At 32.8% G+C, this 19,932-nt stretch overlaps 2 long non-coding RNA genes across 11 annotated transcripts in view; one reads left to right on the top strand and one right to left on the bottom strand.

Annotated features, from left to right (window-relative positions):
* Window positions 1–19,932, bottom strand: part of LOC146995109 (uncharacterized) — a 330,907-nt gene that overhangs the window by 251,597 nt on the left and 59,378 nt on the right. For 4 of the 7 annotated variants that reach the window (XR_015043553.1, XR_015043560.1, XR_015043559.1 and 1 more), the window contains exon 3: window positions 1,670–1,732. This is a non-coding gene — a long non-coding RNA (uncharacterized LOC146995109). Of the gene's footprint in view, window positions 1–1,669; window positions 1,733–8,785; window positions 9,068–19,932 lie in introns of those variants that run through there. The other 3 variants (XR_015043555.1, XR_015043556.1, XR_015043554.1) reach the window with 1 other exon arrangement.
* Window positions 1–19,932, top strand: part of LOC146995110 (uncharacterized) — an 85,022-nt gene that overhangs the window by 15,715 nt on the left and 49,375 nt on the right. The gene's annotated exons all lie outside the window — the stretch shown is intronic.

Raw genomic sequence — 19,932 nt, 5'->3', positions numbered from 1 at the left:
CTCAAAATTTGAAGCCTGCATCCAGCTTGCATGCTTTGTTACAGCAATTTCAACATTGTTTTTGAACCATAATTTGCCAACAAACTTAAGAAACACCAAACAGTTGAAATTTCCCACACTTAAAAGTCGTTCGCAAAAATTGCAGTTTTCATGCCAGATGCACATTTACTAAGCTCTCCGTAACTGTAATATTCCCACACATCGCAAGGAAACAAGAAAAAAATCACATAACTCCAAAAAAAGAGGAAATTTCCAGAAATTAATGCAATCAAAAACTGAGTATCGACATACAAGATGCACCTCCTTTTTTTCCCGACTTATTTTCAAAGAAAAAAAGTGCGTCTTATACACTAGAAAATTTGCTATTTAAAACTTTCTTACATTTATTGGAAAACAAATTGTTTTATATGCTTAATTTCATTCACATAACTATGCTCACTGTAGTTATTGGCTATACTAAATATTTGAATGAAGAAATGTAAGTTTTATTTGCACAAAAACTATTAGCATATGTTTTATAGCAATACACGCAAGTACACAAAAGTGATACACAAAAACTATGAGCATATAGTTTTATAGCAATTTATGAGAGCAAAGTTTTACATAAAAATGTAAATTAATCATAAACGCATCTGTTATATAATTTCAATACAATGAGATATAACAATAATCACTGAGGAAATCTGATATGATTGTGATGACTATATTCAATAATTAAAAAATTCCAAAGATTCCAGTAAGATTTTAATAACTGGAAGAGTAACTTCTTACTGGATCAATAAAACGCTTTTCTGCTGTTATCAGTTTTACTGGAGGAGATGTCTGAAATACTGCTATTGCGACATTATACTGATTAAACTAATGTAACACTGTGCAACACCCACACAGATCTTTAAAGCAGCAATTCTCAACAGGTGGTACACAAGATAAAAAATAGGTGGTAGGCAAAGAAACAAAGTTCAAAAATTCTATGAAGAAAAAAAGAACAATTGTTAGAAAATTCCTGTGATTGCACTTCCACTGAAGATTTCATAAATAACAACTTTTGGCTACACCGAAAAAAAGAATTTAAAGGCATTTCAAATAAAGCTAAATTTTTATTGCCTTTTCGCACAACCTATTTGTGTGAACAAGGATTTTCTTCCATGTTTTATTTGAAAAATAAATACAGAATAAAATTAAAAGTGGATCACACTTAAAGCTAAGTGAAATAAGGCCAGACAAAAAAATTGATCTCTCTTAAACAGGCCCAAATTTTACACTAAATTTAAGTATATAACTTAAATTTTGATAATTAAAATGGTAACCAATTCTTAATTAATATTTTTTATGTGTGCCTATTTAATACAGATAGCCAATAGCTTGTGCAAATGGCAAAACATTTATTTTTTCTATTTATATTGAGAAACTGAATAAGTATTATAAAATGTACAATAATTATACTGGTTGTACTAAGGTTTTTAAATTTTTGTTTAGATGGTATGTGTTAGTCAAAAGGTTGAGAACCGCTGCTTTAAAGCAATTAAATTTATGTCACTTTGTGAAGTTATACAAAAGTCGCAGTGTGACATTAACATCATTATCGCAGCATGACTTTACTACCATACTCAAAGACAAAGAAGCAACAATAACAAAAAAAAGAAGCCAAGAGAAAAAATTGGTATCTTACCTCTCAGCCTCCACATCCACAGGGCTTGTTTGCTCACATCCTCTTCTTGGGCGCTTCGCATTCCTATAATAAACAAAAATAGGTACAATTTTATTACCGAGACCATAATAAACCACAGTGACAGTACATGCATAAAAGCACCAAACTTGGCACACACATCCATTTAAATCATAAATTGACATCACATAAATTTAGATACTTCTAAATGCAAGTGAATTATGACTGCACATAAATTTAGATAGCTCTAAATTTTAATTTACCACTGAAATACTGGTATACTTTTTAAACTTTTTAAAAGTGCATCGAATCTATCTATTTAGAAATTGCCAGAGATGAAAAATTTGCAATAAAATTTTGACAAAGAAAAGGCATCATTCATGATTGTGTGTGATTATGACAAAGCCTCAAGGGCTATCTGCCTGTGCCTTTGTGGAGCACTTTCTAAGGGAAACTGGCTTGTATACACGTTACACATGGGGAAAACCACGAAAACGCCCAGCCCGTTCCTGGGATTCGAACCTCGGACCGACTACCAGCGTTCGGTGACTCCACCGCTCGGCCGCTGGTGGGCCTCATTCGTGATAGAAAATTAGGCTTAAACTATAGTCCAAGAACCATGAAATGAAACCATTTCATCGATAACTCAACAACTAAATGGCACCTTTAATCTTCTAGGTGTATCTACGGATTATTTCGTATTGAAAGATGGCTTTCCAAATCACGACACGCAGAATATTCTTGTCAGATTTTGATAAATACGAAATGGTTTCGAATGAATGCGGCAACTGGCAGTAGGGAAATAGCAATCAATAGAGAAAGATGTTACAGCGCGAGGTTCATAAATAAAAACCTCGTATCCAGCCACACTATCTGCCGACCTGTAGGCGATTTTCGTGCCGAAACCGAAAAATACTAAGAAGCCTTCGACCGAAAGCTTTGTGTATGCAAAAAGTTTGTGAAACAAAATTTCTTCTATAAAATAAAATGCAATTTGCACTGAACCCATGAATTACTTTTAAAGAAATTAATATCACCTAATTTACAAATAATTTCTTTTAGCATGGAATAAATACTTAAACAGGTATCTTACAATTACATGAAATAACGTAATCTTTAAAGGCATTGATGTATACAATATAAATATTTGCTTGTTATTTTATGAAATAACAGTGTCTGGGAAGCCCACTCAAATATCCTGTAGAATTTTAACAAATTATTTTATAGGATACAAATATGCATCTGTTTTTTTATGAAATATGTGAAATTCATGCAAATAAAATTAAGGATTATGAAATTTATTTTAATATAAATAATTCTGCAAAAAGAAATATTCAGGAGACTTTATTCCCCTTATTTTTCTATTATTGTCATCATAAAAAAATAATAGCATTTATCTTAAAGATAATTAGCTTATTTAAAAAATACAATCTGTAAGCACTTTCTTTAACTCGATATAAGATCCATTTATTTTAAATACTTTTCTAAAACTTTTTATAAAAAATAAGAAAATAATGTAAGCACAAACCTTGTGGTTGAAAAGTTATGCAAACCTTGGGTTCAGTACCCCTCAAATAAATAATGAAAACAATCTCAGATTTTATAGGATAAAAATTAGGTCCAAACGGGCAATTTTTTTCATTTACAGACAATCATTAGATGTTTGGGCTAATGCTACTTTGGACTAAAAGTATTTAAAAGCTACAATTTCAGACAGACTGTCTTGCACACTTAAAATACAAATGTTTTATTAATTACACTGCTTGCCTTAAAAATATGTTTCTTAATCAAAAATTTGCTAAATTTTTATAAAACATAAACTAATACTTATAAAAGAGCCTGAGGCAATTTGTTACAATTAATTAAATTGTTCAACGTTGTTTAATCAATTGTTTAGGCGGTCAGAGCCGGAACAGCTAATGAAGTTTATGAGACTGTGATATTACTTTCGGTTTTGTGAAATGAAGAATTACATAGGATACTTTCAGATTGAAGTTCTGTAGAAACAAAAAAGTAAGTACCATCCCTCTTTCTGAAGCTCTTTATTTGTTTATTGACTTTTGGTAATTAAAAGGTCACTAAAGGAGATATCAGCGAAAAAACATACATTGAAAACAAAGTTAAAACAAAACGTTGCCGACAAAAATATCCAAAGAAGTGATTTGGAAGTGCTGAAGAATAAGTTTAAAGTGTTCGAGACAAAGATAAATTCCAATTTCGATTCTTTGTTCGGGTTATGTATTGAAGAAAGTGCAGTCAAAAGTCTTTAATCCGGACATCCATAATCCGGAATGATCTATAATCCGGACCTCAAAGCTACAAATTTTCCGCGCATGCGTTTACGCATATGCATAATACGTTTACGCATGCGCGTTTAATGTATAACGGACGGTATAAGCTAAGCTAAAATAATCTATTTCAGTTAATGTTGCAGATTGTGTTGTTCCTTAATCTTCTAATTGGATACGGCTTATTATTTTCTTTTAGACTATTAGAGCAATTTAATAAAAGTAAGTTGGAACTTTCGATTATGTCAAACACAATTTCCGATACTGGAGATGATGGTAATGTGAGTAGACGTTACAGCACAGGTCGCCCCAGAGTTACAGCGCCGAATAAGGACCGGTATTTGGCAGTTACTGCCAAAACAAACAGGTGGAGCACAGCCTGAGACCTGCCTCGTCAGCTCTCTTCAGCCACTGGTACGACAATTTCAAGGCAGACTGTGTACAGACGCTTAGGGCAGATTGGTTTATATGTTCGTAGACCTGTCAGATGCGTTCCACTTACTGCAACTCACTGTCGCCTGCGGTTAGCCTGGAGTAGAGAGCATGCACTGTGGACACCGCAACAGTGGGCTTGTGTGATGTTTTCCGACGAGTCCAGGTTTAGCTTGCAGTCTGATTCTCGCCGGACTTTCATATGGAGAGCTCCATGTATTCGTTACCACCAAGAAAGCATCATTGAACGACACCGTTACAGTGGTGTAGGAGTGCTCGTCTGGGGTGGAATTATTCTGGGTTCCAGAACTGACCTTCATGTTCAAATTGGAATCATGACAAGCCATATCTATCGGGACGTCATTCTGGAACAACATGTACATTTGTTTCGGGGTGCCATGGGCACACAATTTGTTTATGGATGACAACGCCAGTCCTCACCGTGCAAATATCGTAAGCGAATGCCTTCAATCGGAGGATATCACCCGTACAGACTGGCCAGCATTCTCACCAGACTTGAACCAGTAGAACACGTGTGGGACATGCTTGGCCGACGAGTTGCAGCCCGTCAACCTCCTTCTACATGTCTACCGGAACTTCGGAGTGCATTGCTTTTTGAGTGATGTAATATCCCCCAAGATCAGATCGATAATTTGATACTCAGATGCCTAGGCGTTGTACGGACTGTATTGCATTGTCTGGGAGACATACAATGTATTAACAATCAAACCAACCATGTAATATTGGTTTTTTGTAAATAAGTTTTTTTTTTTTTTTTTTTTTTTTTTTTGGTAATTTGCTCCAGGGAGAAAAAAAATCGCTAATTTTTTTAATAATATCAAACATATAGCATCTGTTTTTGCTCTTTACCTTTTGTTTAATAAATGAGCTTTAGATCATACCCTTTAGATCATAATTGCTCTTTATTTCATAAATTACGGTTTTATATTTTTAATTTTATAATTTATGCATGCCATTTTACCAGATTTAAACTGATGATCTATAATCCGGGAAAACCGATAATCTGGAATCGCTGAAGTCCTGACAAGTCCGGATTAAAGACTTTTGATTGTATTGATGCTTATGTAAAAGAGAAAGAAGAGATTGACGATATTGTCTTAGATGTAGAAGTCGAATTAAATCGTAAATTAGCTAAGCTTTCCAAAGAAATTGAATAGGAACCTTTGGTTTTCACGAATGCTTAGGTCAATGTTAAATTATCCAAAATTATTTTGCCAACGTTTTCGGGTAACTTACACGAGTAGCTTTCACTTAAAGATATTTTTTAGCCAGTGTTGATTCAAATCCTAATTTAACAGATGTGGTCAAATTACAGTACTTAAAATCTGAGCTAAGAGGAGATGCTAATCGTATTGTTCAGTCAATATCCATAGTTGACTCTAATTATAAATTAGCCTTTTCATTACTAGAAGAAAGGTTCTCTAATCACCACGAACAAGTGTATGTTCATCTGAAACGATTTATGAATATGCATCCTACGCAAAATGAGTCTGCGTCAGCAACATTAAATGTAATTGACATTTAGAGACTCTTTCACTGAACTGTGTTATCTTCAGTACAGTGGCTTTGTTTTGTATTAGCTGAGAAATACTTGGCGACAGAGCAGAATCTTGTCTAATAGCGCATGCGCCACTAGAATCGCCGCTGAAATATATTTTCGATAAACTTGATTCTTGTTGTACACATTCGGAGTTGCGAATCATATGTTACTCTGTAAGAAAGAAAGCTAGCGCTAGACTGTCGCCATGGAAAATAAATGTATTGAAAGTAAAAGTGTTATTTTCTGTAATGTGTGTGTGGTGTTATTTTATTGCGATATATAGCTATTGACGAGAAATAGAATAATTCAATTCACCAAACACACTTGAATTGAATTATTCTATTTCTCATGAATAGCTATATATCACAATAAAATAACACCACACACATTACAGAAAATAACACTTTTACTTTCAATACATTTATTTACCATAGTGACACTCTGGCACTACGTTTCTTTCTTACAGCGTAACATACGAATCGCAACTCCGAATGTACGTTTTTCTGCTCATATCTCCTTTAGTGACATTTTAATAAGCAAAAGTCAATAAACAAATAAAGAGCTTCAGAAAGGGGGAGGGTACTTAAACTTTTGTTTCTACAGAACTTCAATCTGAAAGTATCCTAGTAATCCTTCGTTTCACAAAACCAAAAGTAATATCACAGTCTCATAACCTTCATTAGCTGTTCCGGCTCTGACTTACTGAGTTGGATCTTTTAATTTCTTATTTAACTACTTTTATTAAATTCAGTTTACAATATAAAATTAGTTAAATTTTTACAAAATGTAAAATAATTACACTGCTCACTTTAAAACTATGATTTTTAATCAAAAATTTGTTAAATTTCTACAAAGTATAAAATAGATAATAAAAATATGTTAATTCCAAATTCAGGCTTCCAAGTGCCTATATGTTCGGGTGGAGGACTATGTTATCCAAAATTTAATGACTATAGGCAACATTGTTTTTCAACAATGCGTAAACATACATATGTTCATGCAAATTATCATTATTTAGTTTCATGAAATATGATACAGGGTGATAATATTTGGTGACAACAATTAGAAAAGTGCTTCGGACATTTAAAGTGATTTGACACAAAATGCCATTTTGAAACTAATAGCCCTTCTGGGGTAATTCACATTTGTGCTTTAGAAAAAAATATAAAATTAAAAATATTAAAATAAAAGCTGAAAGATTTCAAATTTTATATTACACCCAAAGGGAATTCTTTTAATGTTTTGTGTGTTACCTTTAATTCTCAAATAGCCTGTTCTTCGTACATAAATCACATAAAATTCAAGTAAACAGCTATATAAAAAAAATATTTAAAAAAGGCCTATCTTCAAAATTTCCAATAGCCTTGCGTGCTAGAGGTAAAGAAATTTTTTTCCCATACAGCAATACCATTGCTCACTTTTATTCCATTATAACTGATGAAGTCACTTCAAATAATAAGGAAACTTTATGATGGTGTACAAGATGATTTGTGAACAGTCAAAAAATATTAGATAAGAAAGACATCCTACATTTTCTCAGACTAGCTAAGATTACAGGTCCACTCAATAATAATTCTATAATCTCAATAATTTCAAAATCCGGGTTAGATGGTAGCAACATTAGCTATGAGTTATGATGGAGCAGGTAACGTGATAAAAAAGGGAATTGGAGCTCAGATTAAAGCTTTTGCTCCAAAAGCAATCCATATGCACTGCACTTCTCATTACATGAATCTTGTGTTCATATACTCATGCAACATTTCTGAAATTCACAATATGCTGAACAAACTTTAAAAAAAATATTCAAATCGGCAAAAAATATTAGACCTTTTCCGGACAAGATAGATAGCCTATACGGCATTGAGGCGTACCGCCACTTCTATCACAGCTTTTCCGATATCACCGAATTTAAAGGATCCGAAATTCGATCGAAAGCAAGTCTATCGAAATACTGTTCATTGTGATTCTGTGTTTTGTTAATACAAAGCTGCATTTTAGCAGTACCTTAACTTGTCTAGCTCATTTTCCAACTAAAATCTCAGTTTTTCAAATTTAGAAAAGATTGTATATCACCGTTTTGCATCAGTTTGCGCTGATCATGTAAATGAAATTTGTGACATATAAAGATGATTTACCCTATCCGGTAACACATCGACGTATTTTCACTTAAAAAAACATCAGAGAATTGCACAATATCGGCAATGTGCATCTTCCTTTGTTCAAGTACACATTGATGTAAAAAAGTCAAAGGAAATTGACAAAAATCCAGTTTTTCTTACTCTTGTAAAAAGCGCCAAATAAGTGGGCGATTCTGCACTTCACACCCTAATTTTATATTTGCTGCGTTGTTTCACACAGAGGATTAAACCAATTGTTTCCTTTTCCTAATATACTGTGAAAGCATCGATTTATCCGTTTATAGTTATATTTATAGTAAATTAATTGAATTCTGCTGCTATGCTCAACGATATATATAGTTAACAAAATAGCTCTAGACAAACGTTACGCAAATCAAACGACGCCAACTGTACTTTTAAATACGATGAAAATAAAATTAATAATCATGTACATACTAATGAGTGGATGAACTTTCGTTAAGTAACAATTACTGATGTAAAAAATTAAACACAAATATTAACACTTAATTAAATAGATAACCAATAGAATAGACTGATGCAATACATTAAAAGAATTTAACTACAGTTTATTATGAAAAACTTAATGCAGATAATTTAATTTTCATCAACAAAGATTTAACCGGGACATTGGTAGTACCGACAAACCGAGTGAAGTGCTAAAAAATAAATAAAACAATATAAATACGCAAATATACATTACCTGGAGCTGAAAGGCTCGGACTCCATTTCAGAAATTTTTATTTTTATTACACAAGTAAATTACAATATATATACTACAATACAAAAATTTTAATGGCAAGAAAAAAAGTATTTATTACAAAGATTATTTACAAAAATATTATATACAAATGTTAATAGTTAGTAAGAAAAATTAGTATTTATATACAAATGTTAGTAAGGTTAGTTATGTACGAAGATATTAAAGCTTAAATATCTGAAAAAGAATTAGAAAATTATATAAAAAAATATATCAAATACAAAGATAAAATATCTGAAAAAGGAATTAGAAAATTTATAAAAAATATATCAAATACAAAAATATTAAAGATTCTTAAAAAGAATTAGAAAATTATATTAAAAAAAATCAAAAATACAAAGATATTTAAGATTAAATATCTTAAAAAGAATTAGAAAATTATACAAAAAATATATCAAACAGAAAGCTATTAAAGATCTTAAAAAGAATTAGAAAATTAGATCAAATTAGACAATGAAAAATATATAGAGAATTTATAATCGCAAGAATAGCACCTAGATCCAACAAAGTTAAAGACTAGTATGAGCTAAGGCTCCTCTAAACCTTAGTATAGCCTTAGTATGAGCCGTAAAGCTTTTGCACTTCGTCGCGAAGTCAGTGGCGAACGGTCATGTGCCCTTTCTAGCCAATCAGAAAAATCAGTTAAAAATTACACTAAAATTTCATTGGATGGATTTGCACCGTTTGCTAATTGTAAATTTCGGCCCCCTCCCAGACCCGAAGCACTTGGCGACATAAAGTTCGAGCGTTTTCACTCTGCTCTTGTTAACAACCACTGATCAAGGAAACGTCGATGCTTGTCAAAATTCATGATGTAACCCCTCACAAAATTGATTCTGGCCCTTTTTTGACACAAAAAAATTTACTAAATTAAGTCCTTCAGTGTTTTTACCTTTTTTTCACTGTAGAAGGCAGTTACTCTTGTTAAATTTAACATTTGGCACTAAATTTTACCTCTTTGCGGAACCCTCTTTTTGGCGATAAAAATAATTCTTTGATGATGTGGGGATAAAGGCATTGGTCATTGCAAATTCGAATCCTTTGTTACCATTTCAATTAATGCTGGTGATTTTTTTAGTCTAAAACAAACACTTCGCTTCCGAAAACTGTCAGATTTAAATTGAAATGAGTTTCACTTCAGTTTTAGACAAACGAAATAATTTGACTAGCTACTCGGGAGAGGCGGAATATCTTATTCTAGCAAGTACGGTTATATAAATGGCAGGGAAAACTTTCTACTACCACCTTGCAATAAACTTTCATTTAAACCTCAGGACCCCGTAATATTTACACAAATTTTGTGGGACTCCATAAGTATTGCGCAAATAAGACACACTCATGAGTGAAACTCTCAATTTTTTTCACTTGTACTGTAATATACTATTGCAGTTTCAGGTCATTCCCTTTAATTTCTAATTTTAAGACATAGAACGATGTGAAATTTTTAAATATGTAACAAACGAAATGACAGCTTCACGTGCAAAGCAAGGAAAATGAACGTTTATATTATAAAAAGAATGCGTCGAAACGTTTTCGTTTTTCCCTTTGTCTGTATTGTCTAGCTTTTTTTATTTTCAGATACATTGTGTAAAAATATTTGATAACTGTAAAATTATTATATTAAGTTAAAGAAATATCAAAACTGCTAAAATTTTGGCAACATCCTACTGCAGGTCCCGCGACCAACACGGGAATCGTGACCTACAGTTTAAGAAACCCTGTTCTAGGTAAAATCCTAGTATACGGAACAGCATTTGACGCGACTTTAAAAATCGTCGCCAACACCAAAATGACACATAATGCCGCCGAATCCCGTATGTACTGCAAACTAGAATTAAAACGTGTTCTCTCTCTCACACACACACATACCATATCCATATATATATATATATATATATATATAATTTATTTACTAAATAATATTGATTATATTTATCTTCTAAGATTAATTATAGTAGATTTATCTGAAAAGAGTGAATCCATACTTAGTAAGTTCTATTTCGAAAGATGTTTTTAAGCAACTTGAATGAAAATTGTTAAAAATGTTTAACGGGGACTGGAATTAAATCATGAATAACAAAATTTCAATTGTAAAAGGAATAAATTAAAAGCAAGAATTAAATTAGATACAAATATACATATAAATTATATGCGTTGCTCTAGTTATTTCGTGCACTATTTAGGAATTTTTTACTTGTTGTAGAAGGGTTAAGGCGACTGTGCCTGGGCACCTTGTTGTGTCCAAACACCGTTCCATCGTGATACACCAAGACTCCATTAAATGTGATCACATTTTTCCAACCGGGATAGTGATTAGTGACTCTGAGTACCGTACCGAAAGACTCGCGCTCGAATCCCGGAGACTGCATGGATGTTTGTAAATGTATAGTGTCTGTGCGGCATGGGGGGCACTCTAAATACGCGGCGGGCCGAAAGTCTTTTTTCGTTTTGGAATATATGAAAGATGTTATATTATATGTTAGTCTAAACGCATATTCATCTAATATCCTGTAGAATGTGTCGCTATTCCACTTGACCCATGTCCATCCATAAACTCTATTGATATACCATATTAAAATTTAAAAGAAACCTTGTTTAAAAAAATGTATTTGTAATATTTGGATCGTATTAACCGAACTGTTGATCACAATAAGCGATGTATTTTCCATGTTTTCGTATACAAACTGAAGGGCGTTCTGCAATTCGATAACAATATCCAAATGATAACATTATTTTTCACATTGGACAGCTGATGTTTATCCATTTTCACAGTCGCAGTTTCCCGTAATTCTGATAATACTCTGTTACATGCAGTTGAAAACAAGTCTGAAATCATTTTTTCCAAATGCAATTGAAAAATAGATCACTTGTACTGTTTCTGACAGAATTTAAACCACTTCAGAATTAATCAGGTTTACATGAATACAAAGCGTTATTATGGCAATGGTACGCAAGTCGCGAAGAAATTTTGGGGGGTCGCTAAATTCAAAAAAAATTTATTTGACAACAAAAAATATAACGGCATTTGAAAAGAATTTTGGATGTTTAACATTTACTAGGAATTTTAAATTAATCATTTCCATATATTAATTTTGATTGTATTGTTTTCCCCTTGATTCAGGCGTTATGCTTGAACAATTCGAGAATCGAATTTCAAAGCGCGCAGCGATAATTGTAATATGCATAGTTTACACACTTGTGTTCCCTATTTCTAACCAAATTTGTTGTCAAGCAAGCATATAACATTTTCGAAGTATTGGAAAATTCGATTGCGTGCTTGAAGGATGATAAAAAAAAAAAAAAAAAAAAAAAAAAAAAAAAAAAAAAAAAAAAAAAAATCAGTTTTGTTTGATGGATAAATGGCTACACAAGAGGGTACAATCCTAGAACGCGGTATGGTCTTGGCGCGAGTTTGAAAATTTTCGCCAACACCAAAATGACCCGTTTACTGCTTATAATAATGTCGCAAAATTCACCCAATCCCGTGTGTAACGTATACTGGGATTAAATCGGCAAGAGTGAAAATGGGAATGATGGCCAGACATCTAATAAACATTTTTCTTTCTACTTCTAATAAAAAATCAAGTAAATATCAAGAAGAGTTTATTAGATACTGTTTTACATGTTGCATTATCAGTGGAAAATGAATATCCGTTGTGTGTTAAATGCAATGAAAAATCAATGCATGAAACCTGTTAAATTAAAACTATATTTGGAAACTAAACATAACGATTTAGTAAATAAATCTGATTAATTTTTAAGAAATTAACTAACAGCGTGAAATATCAAAATGTATTTTTGAGAAAATATACAACAGTTCCTGAGGTTTCATCGGCATCCTTACAAATTTCATATTTAATTACGAAAAATCTAAAACCTCATACAATTGGAGAATCGCTCAATCTTCCTTTTCGGCAATAAAAATGACATCAATTATCCATGGAGAAAAATACAATAACGACTTAAATGATACGAAACAGTCACGATTTTATTTGAATTCGAAAAGGGGGTGGGATAGAATTCGGAAATATGCAACCGGGAAAAACCGGCAACTATGAAAAAACGAAATAAATAGGCGTAAAATGGACGAAATACGTTAGTCTAAACGCATAATTCATCTAATATCCTGTAAAATGTGTCGCTATTCCACTTGAGCCATGTTTATACATAAACTCAAACTGATAAACCATATTAAACTTTAAAAGAAACCTTTGTTTAAAAAATGTATTTGTAATATTTGGATCGTATTAACCGAACTGTTAATCGCAATGAGTGATGTATTTTTCATGTTTTCATATACAAATTAGAGGAATTTCTGCAGTTCGATAACAATATCCAAATGATAACATTAAGGGGCATTTACTGTATTTTACAATTTCTGATTAACAGGGGGGGGATTCAAACTCTTGGTTGACAGAATGACAGTTTGCATGATTTTCCTTTCAAGAAAATATGATTTTTTTTTTCATCTGGAATTGGATCATTATCCATTTTTTTTGGCGCATGGCTGTAATATTCTGTCACTAAATTCCAAATTCTTTAGAAGCAAATCTGGCTCCACTGTACCCGAGTAGTTAAAACTGTTGACTACTGCGTTGGCTTTTGTGATTTTTACTATGCAATCAGTTTTCCTTAGAAATTACTCCACGAAATCAAACCTACGTTATTTGGCCAATGTGCTTGGCCAAATAACCTAACCTAACATTTGAAGGAAATCAGCGTGAAACCAATTTTGAAAAATACATAAACAAATAAGTAAGTAAAATTTTAAAAAAATTCTGAAAGTTTTCAGATTTTATATGACATTCAAAACTGCGTCTTTTAACGTTTTGTGTGTTCACACTCAGGCCACATAATATTCAATTCAACAGCAATATCGCAAAATGTTTAAAAACAGAACATCTGTAGACAGTGTCGCGCGCAGGAGATAAAAACACTTTTCTTCTGTACGGTGTTGCCACTACTGGCTTTAAAATCGTTGAGTTTGTTAATCAAAAATTCCTTAAAATTTTCCAAAATATGGAAAAAATTCGAAATTCAAAATTCGGGGGTCCAGGTGCTCATGTTCGGGTGGAGGATTACGTTATTAAAAATTGGATGACTGTAGGTACCGTACTTTCTTCACAGTGCTAGAAACATGCATACATTCATGCAGCTTCTTCATTATTTAATTTCTTTAAATATAATACAGGTCGGTAATATTTGGTGGCAACAATTTAAAGAGTGATTCGCCGTTTATAGTGAAACGCCATAAAATGCCGTTTTGAGACTAATAGCCCTTCTGGCTCACCGCCCGCTCGGGTTAAAAAATTAGGTTATGTTAACTGAATACACACAGTACTGTAGGGGTATCACCTTCAGGGATGGGACGCCTTTGTGGAGGTCTTTCTCAGGAAACTAGATTATACTCATGTTACAGACAAGTGAAAAACCAAGAGAAGTACTCATGTAGCCCACTAGTTCGAAGAGGTTTGCAATTTTAGTCGAACTACCGGTATTGAGTGGTCACTCGTGGGGTTTTGGAAAAGCTAAGATTGATTTTTAAAAAAAAAATATTTTTATTTATTTATTTAACCAAGATTAAACTAAATGTGTTCCACATTTTCAAAGCAACTGAATATGATTCTTACTTCGTTACTTGTTTACAGATCGTTACAGCTAGCTCAAGACAGGGATAAAAACTAAAGATAACTAAAGACAGCTTTAGTTTAGAAACTAAAGATAACTTCAGTAACTAATTAAAATAGAGATTTCTAAACTAAACTTTAGTTTAGAAAAATTAACCTTGATCGAAACTTAGTCTAGAGAAAATTGTTTGGCGCGTGTTGTCTTGCCTCTGTCGCCCCCCCCCCCCGCTTGAAACAAGATTTTTCGTTGTTTCACTTTTCATGCGAGTCAGTTGCCTTTCGGAAAAACGGAAGATATAATTCTTTCGTTTGTCCAGTATTAACAACTAAGCTATTTAAAAGAAATAGATGCAATTCTAAAGAATATTATCTATTTACATTTTAATATGTTTAAGTAAAAATGCACTTAATTCATGATACATCTAATTATATAGAATTGCATTTTATATTTCCTTCAGTTTTTAAGTACACAAGAGATACAGAACATTCCTGTGTTACCCTAAATGTATTATGTACCTGTATTATCCTTTAAAATATCCCGTTATTCCACCTGGGACGTCTCTGCCCATAATCTCCACTTTCAAAGGGAAAAAAAAGGCCCTTCTGGACGATCGGTAAAATCAACCCTTTCAGATTTTTCATTATTATTTTTTAAATTGGCGATATTGGCGACATAAACAATTTCGAAAAAAATTAAAAACTGAAGACCATTTTGACACTAAATCCAGGTAGTCGTAAATTCTAATAAAAACTACCTGAAGTGGACTGAAGTTTAGCTTTCCTATTTTTTTTAGCCCAAAGGGCGTTGGCTCAGCAGGGCTATTAATTTCGTTTTGGCATTTTGCGTGGATTCACTATAAACAGCGAATCACTTTTTAAATTGTTGCCCCCAAATATTAGAGCCTGTATTATATTTAAAGAAATTAAATAATGCAGAATCTGCATGAATGCATGTATGGTTCTCGCATCGTGCGGGAAAAAAAAGGGGGGGGTTACTTAGAGACGTTAAACTCTGAATATCGTAGTTCTCTACCCGAATATGGATACCCGGAAACCCGAATTTAGAATTTCTTTTATTGTCTATTTCATATTTTGTAAAACTTGTCAAAACGAATTTTTGATTAGCAAACTCAACGATTTCAAATCAAGTAACGGTAACATTGTATTGAAAAAACACTTTTATCTCCAGCGCGCAAGACTATCTGTCGGAAATTCTAAAGATATGCTGTTTTTAAATATTTTTAGCCCAAATGCTCTCGAAATGTGATATATACGAGTGTACTGCAACCCTCCTGGCCGATAATAATAGGCCTCATGGTTAACGCAGCACAACCAACACAAACGTGTATATGTACGTAATTAAAAAAAAAAAAAAAAAAAAAAAAAAAAAAAAAAAAAAAGCCCCTTTGAGAGTAATATAACACGTGAAAGCCTTTCTATTTTATTTTATTTATTTATTTATTTTTTAAATTATGGCGGGCACTAACCGATTATAGGCGTTGCCCCCTACTAAGGTCAGAAAAGGAGGTCGTTTTATTATGGGGCCGGCGGCCACCGTTACGTCCTATGAAGGCACAGACAATTTACATACATGCCTTCTCCGGGATTCGAAATCAGGCTCTTCGGTTACGGTTACGTTCCCGTCTGGACGGCAGGTTTCCTAAATTAATGTTTTGTTAAATTACTGCAAAGTACACGAGGACTATCTGCCTGAGAGAAGGGATGCCTTCGTGGAGGAGTTCCTAAGTGAAATTGGCTCAAACTGGGGAAAACTAAGAAAACACCCATGCCAGCCCGTTAGCCAGGACTCGAACTACCAGTGTTCAGCGACTTTAGCGCTCGGCAGCTGGTGGACCTCCTACGTTAAAATTTAACTGCTATGAATAGGAATGGCATAACTGTTAAGCATTGATAGGGGATGTTTACAGGCTACATTTAAAATGGTTTATTTTACTCTGACAAAAAATGAATAAAGTTTTTGGAACCTAAACAATGAGTAATAAAAAAGATGTAAAACCAATCCTTTTTATGCCAGTCATATTTTATGTTGATTTTACTTTCTTACTTATATCATTTTCTTCTTTCACATAATTTCAAAATTGAGCGTGAGTCATTGTAATGACAAATCAGAATTGCTTCAACTGCCTCCACTGCAAACTTGTTACTTTTATCCGATTCCTGAGGACCATTAATGAAAATATTCTCTGGAAATTTGCATCGTGGGCTAGAATGACAATTAGCTTAGCTTTCTTGGATATGATTCCCGATCAGTATGCTTTGTATCTGTAAGAAATTTAGCCATTTTCAAAGTAATCACACAGTTTTAAATAGTATTCTTTTTTTTTTTTCCTAATTAATCTTAGTTACCTTATGGCAACCCTAGCTACTATACGAAAACGTTGGAAACGAAAAGGTAGATGTAAGGAAATTCATGAATCACGAAGTTAGTTCACTTCAACTGCAGTGTTTTAAAAGGCAGATGCAAAGCTCATAAACAGTATCTATTTTTCCGCTTTGGCGCGTATCGAAAGATGCAAAGTCAACAGAATTTTATTCGTATTTTCTGTTATTATATTCAGACATGTCCTTTAGTTACTCGCTGGGAATTTAACTTTGCTCTTGCTGTTGCCTTTCACCCTAAAGAACTCGGATATATCTCTAACGAAATGAAAGAACTTTGTTTCTTTCTTCTTTTTTCCGGTTGGCTAGGTACAGTGGCTCCCAAAAGTGTTCGAACACTTATGATTTTCATTGAAATAGGGCTCTATCCATTAATCAAAAGTAAACTTTTTCAATGAGATTTTAATAATAAGATCTATAACATATTCATAACAAAATTACATGATTTTTAAAATATAGCGAAACTTTATTTTTAAGAAATTAATAATAAAAAAATGACAAACATTTTATCTCACAAAAGTCTTTGTACACTGAAATATTTTTAGATAAAATCAAAATTAGAATTACAGTTCGCCGCTTTTTTTTAACTTTTGCAATGTGGTGACATTTAAAAAATCGCTTGCTTTAATTTTTTATTGTTTACTTCATAATATTCTATTTATTATTGAAAAATGGGTTGCAGTCGTAAAGAAATTACAAACAGCATTCGAATATTGATAATTTGTCACCACAGTAGAGTTAAATCAATTCGAAATATCGCTAAATTAGTTAACGTATCACATTCTACAGTGCAGTATGTGATAAAACGCTTTAAAGAAGAAAATCGGATTGAAAACAAGGTAAAAAAAGGTCGACCGAGAAAGTTAACTAAACGTGATGAGACTATTTAAACGTGATATACGAACTATTTAAACGTGATGAGAGATTTATTATTAGAAAATTTGTGAAAAACCCACATTTGAGTGCTGTAAAAGTTTCTGCAGAAATTAATGCAAAGTTTTCTACTTCAATTTCACCTTAAACTGTTCGACAAGTTCTCAGAGAAGCTGGATTACATGGGCGTTCACCCCGTAAAAAAATTTTGTTAGTGAGAAAAACAGAAAGCTTAGGCATTCATTCGCAAAATCAGAGATAAATACACCCGAAACGTACTGGAATAATGTCCTATTCGCTGAGGAAAGCAAATTTAACATTTTTGGTTCCGATGGTCGAATAACTGTATGGAGAAGAAAAAATGAGGAACTTTATTCTAAGAACTTAGTTGGAACAGTTAAGCAAAGCGGTGGAGGTGTACTTGTGTGGGGGAAGGGCATAACAGCATCAGGACTAAGTAATTTGTTATTAATTGATGCATAATGAATCATTCTCTTTATTTAAATATTTTAAGAGACAATTTAAAATTATCAGCCCAAAATTTGGATATTGGAAACAACTTTATTTTTATTCATGATAACTTTTTTTTCCTCCATTTGAGAAATTGAAAAATAATCAATGTAAAATGTAGTGGTGGAACTAAAGTTTTTCAATTTTTGTTTAGGGCCTACCAGCGGCCGAGCGGTAAAGACGCTGAACACTGGTAGTTCGGTCCGAGATTCGAATCCCACGAACGGGCTGGCTGCATAGGCGTTTTCGTGGTTTTCCCCATGTGTAACGTGTATACGAGCCAGTTTCCCTTAAGTCCTCCACAAAGGCATCCCTACCTTTAGGCAGATAGCCCTCGTGTGCTTTGTCATAATTAAATAATCCAATCCAATCAATTTTTGTTTAGATGGTACGCGTTAGACAAAAGGTTGAAAACTGCTGTTCTAACGTTTCACACAGGGCTTAATTTCTAAGATTAGGAGAGCCGAAGCCCTACCGTAGACCCTCAGGAAAGAGGAACAAGAATAAATAAATAAATAAAATAATTAATAAAATTGTTAATCATTAAAATAATTAATGATCAAAGTGATAAATAATAAAAGAAATATATTAAAATTTATTTCTTTGGTGATTTTAAATATAACTTAATCTAATAACTTTATTATTAGATAATAATTTAATCGAATAATTTATTATTCGATTAAATATACGAACTCGTACTATATATTAGATTATTAGTCCAAAGGGGCTTTGTCTCTGAAAGACTATTGTTTTCGTTTGCGATTTTGTGTCGAATCACTCTGAATGCCCGCTTCACTTTTCAAACTGTAGTCACCTAATATTATCGCCCTGTATTATATTTGAAGAAATTAAATAATGAAGAATCTGCATAAATGTAAGTATGTGTTTCGCATTGTGATAAAAGAACGATACCTAGAGCCATCCAATTTTGAATGACGTAATCCTACTGCGAATATGGGCATCTGAAAGCACAGATTTGAAATTTGTTTCATTATCGATTTCATATTTTGTAAAACTTTAACGAATTTTTGATTTACAAACTCTACGATTTCAAAGCGAGCTATGGCAACGTTGTACAGAAAAAACATTTTTATCTCCAGCGCGTGAGACTGTGTCTCGGAAACAAAGATATGTTCAATTTAAAATTATTTTGCGATATTTATCTTGAACTGAATTTTATGGTTTAAGTGCAAAGAACAGGATATTAAATAAGTAAAGGTAACACACAAAATGTTTAAAAAAACGCCTCTTTGGACGTACTTTAGAATCTGAAACCTTTCAGATTTTCTTTTTTGTCTTTTTTTTTAAATTTATCTCTAATTTTAATAAATCTAATAAGTAATTTTTAATATAATTTTATTGCTTAAAATAAAATTTTCGATATCAAATTTCCACTGAAATTGTTGTTCAGTTCCATAGAAGAAGTACCGAAGCCTTCTTTTTTAGGGCTCCGGCTAGCATTATTATTTATCCTAAAAACTAAGAAGTACCGGAACCCGGTACTTAATAGCCGAATTCCGGTAATTAAGTACCAGAACCCGTGCAATTTAAGCTCTGATTTCGCAACAATATAAAGGTATGTGAGACAGCGGCCAGCCGCTACCCGACTTTTTTCGTATCCTCTAAAGAAGCGGCCTACCAGCGGCCGAGCGGTAAAGTCGCTGACACTGGTAGTTCGGT

The sequence above is a fragment of the Stegodyphus dumicola genome, chromosome 10, assembly GCF_044657685.1.
Source record: "Stegodyphus dumicola isolate Sdum_Otavi_A_Nest chromosome 10, ASM4465768v1".
In the NCBI taxonomy this organism is placed as follows: domain Eukaryota; kingdom Metazoa; phylum Arthropoda; class Arachnida; order Araneae; family Eresidae; genus Stegodyphus; species Stegodyphus dumicola.
This window is presented reverse-complemented; position numbering and strand designations above follow the sequence as displayed.